A 3,670-nucleotide genomic window follows, 5' to 3' on the forward strand; every position below is an offset into this window, starting at 1 on the left:
TTATTTTTGAAAATAATTCATTCTAATGAGTTGTACTCAGAGTTTTTTTTAACTCTAAAACATCTAAAAAAAGGGAAACACTTAGGACCTTAGGTTATTTCATCATCTTCTCTCCTTTGTCCAAAGAGCATAAGATTTCCAATCTTCAATCTGAAACTTTTTCCTTATCATTCACACTCGTATGTCCTCCCTCTAGTATCGTGACTCTGGTTTTTCCTGAGAATTTTGCTCTATGCTCTTCAATGCTTTTCAGTATTTCAATGTTTTTCAATGCTTTATCCTCATTAAACACCTCACGAATAAAATTAGCCCCTATGCAAATTAATTAAGATTTTCTCAAACAAGCAAAAGAGTTATGAACTCAGAACGAGAACGTAACAAACCTTCAAATATCAACTGGCCAATTACTTAGGAGTAAAGACTGTCTGTAAAGACAGGCGTATAGGACATAGCGCCGTAGGCCCTTTCCTAATACGTAACCAAACACCGAACTCTTAAAATGAATCTCTGATTTTCTTTTCTTTAGTTTCTTTAAGAAGTAAACTAAAGTGGCGACTCTCAAGTCAATTAGATCGATATATTCGCGAGTGTATCGATTTAAAACATGTACGGGCCAATTCAATTCAAAAAAAGGGATCGTATGCCAATTAAAAAGGGCATACGCGCCAGAAAAAGGAAGCGAAACGAAAAAAATGCGTACATACTCAAAATTCATGATTTTCCAAACCGGTCGATCTGAAGGTGTTGGATTATTTGAAGCTCGAATATTTTAGAAATTGGCGTTTGTACCACTATTCAAGGGTCGTTTTGAGCCAATTCTAAAAAGTATTTTTGATTTTTGTTCTCCCAGTCCAATAATCAATTAAATATTATCATCATATTAGATTAGATTATTTATTGTAATTTTGGGATGTAAAAATTGGGTGTCTACAAACGAAAATAACCCTAAGTTATCTAACCATCTCATTATATTATAGACCTTCTCACTTCAGTCAACCAACACCAATCATACTACATTTTTAGCAGTTTATACACAACTATCTTATCATTTTAAAAATCTTTTCACTTTAGTTAACCAACATATTATTTGTTCCAAAATTGAACTATCATTTCGAGCATTTAGCACTCTTTCATATAAAATTTTATCATATTTGAACTCTGGATCTTTATTATGAATTATGAACACTTAATCATTCCACCACTTAAGATAATTAATTTATATTTATAATTTCATGTATTAATATATACTTGATATGACTAACAATTAAAAATAAATCACTCAATTTTTCACTATCTCCTCCTATTATTTGAATATAAAGAAAAATAAATTATCGAACAAATTAGTTGATTTTTATATAAATATATTATAAATTAATTTTTAAATAAATTGTTATATATATTTAATATATAATTATATAGTATAAAATAATTAATAAAAATAAAATTATTTGTCAATATATAATCATTTATTAAAAATATATAAAGTAAAATTAGAAAGAAAATATGTTGACATTCTTAAATAATATACATTCATTAAGTTTTTAAATATATGCATTATTAAATCAGAAAAAATAATTAAAATAAACACCAAATTTAAGTTTTTGTATTTAAATTAATCCACCAAATTTATTTTGTCTATAAAAAATATTCCAACCGTTCACACCGAGCGATTCGCAAATTCTTGTAATCCAGAATTAAGCATTATTATTATATATGTGGTAAAAATATAAAATAATTTATATAAATTCATAATTATATATATATATATATATATATATATATATATATATATAAAGACAATAAAATTAAATATAAAAATTATAATTTTTTTTCTAATATTTTTTTATTTCCCTATCCACTAATTATATTTTATTTCTTTTTCTTCAAACTTTAATTTTTTGATGTACCTCATCTAACTTAATGAAATGAATAAAAAAATAATAAATAAATTTATATTTATTATTTTTAAATTAAAACTAATATATATATATATATATACTTTTCAAATTATTAAAAATGTTATATATATAATAAATTTAACTTTTTCATTAAAAAAACTATATAATAGAAAATAATTAAAGATCTTAAAGTTAATAATTAAGGTGATACCTTTTAAAAATAATTATAAAATTTTAGGATGTTAAATTAATCAATTTTTAATATTATTTTAGATAATTTTGAATAGTTAATTATACAAGTATATAATATGCCTCTAATTTTTTCCCAAAATATATCAATTTAATCATTATTTTTAAAACATAGTCAAATACTTCTTATGAAATTTGTTTACAAAATTAGCTGAATTGGTTTGTCCTAAATTGACAAATCCTAAGCCAATCCAATTTTTCCTTTCAAAGAATAATGCAAAATTATGCTGGAATATCATCAACTCAAAACTTAAACTAGATTTAGTTTTAATAATTAATTTATTTAAAAATAATATATATATATATATATAACTAAATAATTGATAAGATTATAAGTAAAAAAATTGAATATAAGAAAAAATAAAAGCAATCTGTTTTTAAATTTTATGTTTTAATAATTAATTTTATAGAAAAAATAAAATTAACCAAATTAATAATTATACAATTATATATAAAAATATAAAGAAAACAATTTTTAATAATTTATACATCTAAACTATGAGATCACAACATTAAAATAAATAAATATATAAATAAAAGTATTTAACTTAAACAAAAATTATTGTAATTATATTTAAATAATATGTACAACATATGTTAAGAAAAAGAGGCTAAAACAAACAAAACAAAAATAGTATAAGATAGGCCATACAACTTTTTCCTCCATACACTTAAGACAAATCTAACTAGCATCCCCTCTTCTAGTCTAGTGGCAACAAGAGGTGGATATCCCTCAGGCCTCCATGAGGTCCTGGGTTCAAGCCCGTCAGGCGGCAAGTTCTGCGCCTGGTTAAATGGTTAAGTATATTTACGGGCTATGTACTTAACCCGCGGGGATTAGTCGCACTCCATAGGAGCAGCGGAACCCAGCGTTCTAAAAAAAAAAAAAAAAAATTCTAGCTTGCAAGTTATCATCACGACCGTTCATATTCAAACATCTAATAAATAAATCAACGGTCCATAAACTCCGGGACATCAACCACGCACCTTCTTAGCGTTCTCTCTGTAAAACCTCGCAATGAACTCTTCAGCCGCCTTATCCACGTCGTCGTCATCTTCCTCGCCGTCCACCACCGCAAACAACGGCGAATCTGTTATCCTCACTTGCCTCACCGCCGCCGTCATCGGCTTTCCACTGTAGTTAAGATCTACAGTCGCCGGCGCCGGACTCATAAACATTTGCATATCATCAGATTCCGGAGGATCATTAGCGGTTTCGTCCTTCTCCAGACCTGGGTTGTCTTCTCCGGTGGTATGGCGGCGGCGGCGGAACATGGAAAGGTGAAAAATGGGGATGGGGTTGCCGGAGATTTTGTGGCGTTGAAGTCTTAAATTGAGATCAAGCATTAACTTCCGCTTTCTTATGATAAGAACTAATCCCCTCGCCATTTCCCATAACTTTTTCGACATAACCGAAACTCGCCGCTCCATCACTCACTTTCACTTATTACTATCATAGAAGGAATGATATGGAAGAATGGACAAGAAGACTATCTATATATGAGACGAAATTTTGGGTTATT

Source organism: Impatiens glandulifera, chromosome 3 (assembly GCF_907164915.1).
Source record: "Impatiens glandulifera chromosome 3, dImpGla2.1, whole genome shotgun sequence".
In the NCBI taxonomy this organism is placed as follows: domain Eukaryota; kingdom Viridiplantae; phylum Streptophyta; class Magnoliopsida; order Ericales; family Balsaminaceae; genus Impatiens; species Impatiens glandulifera.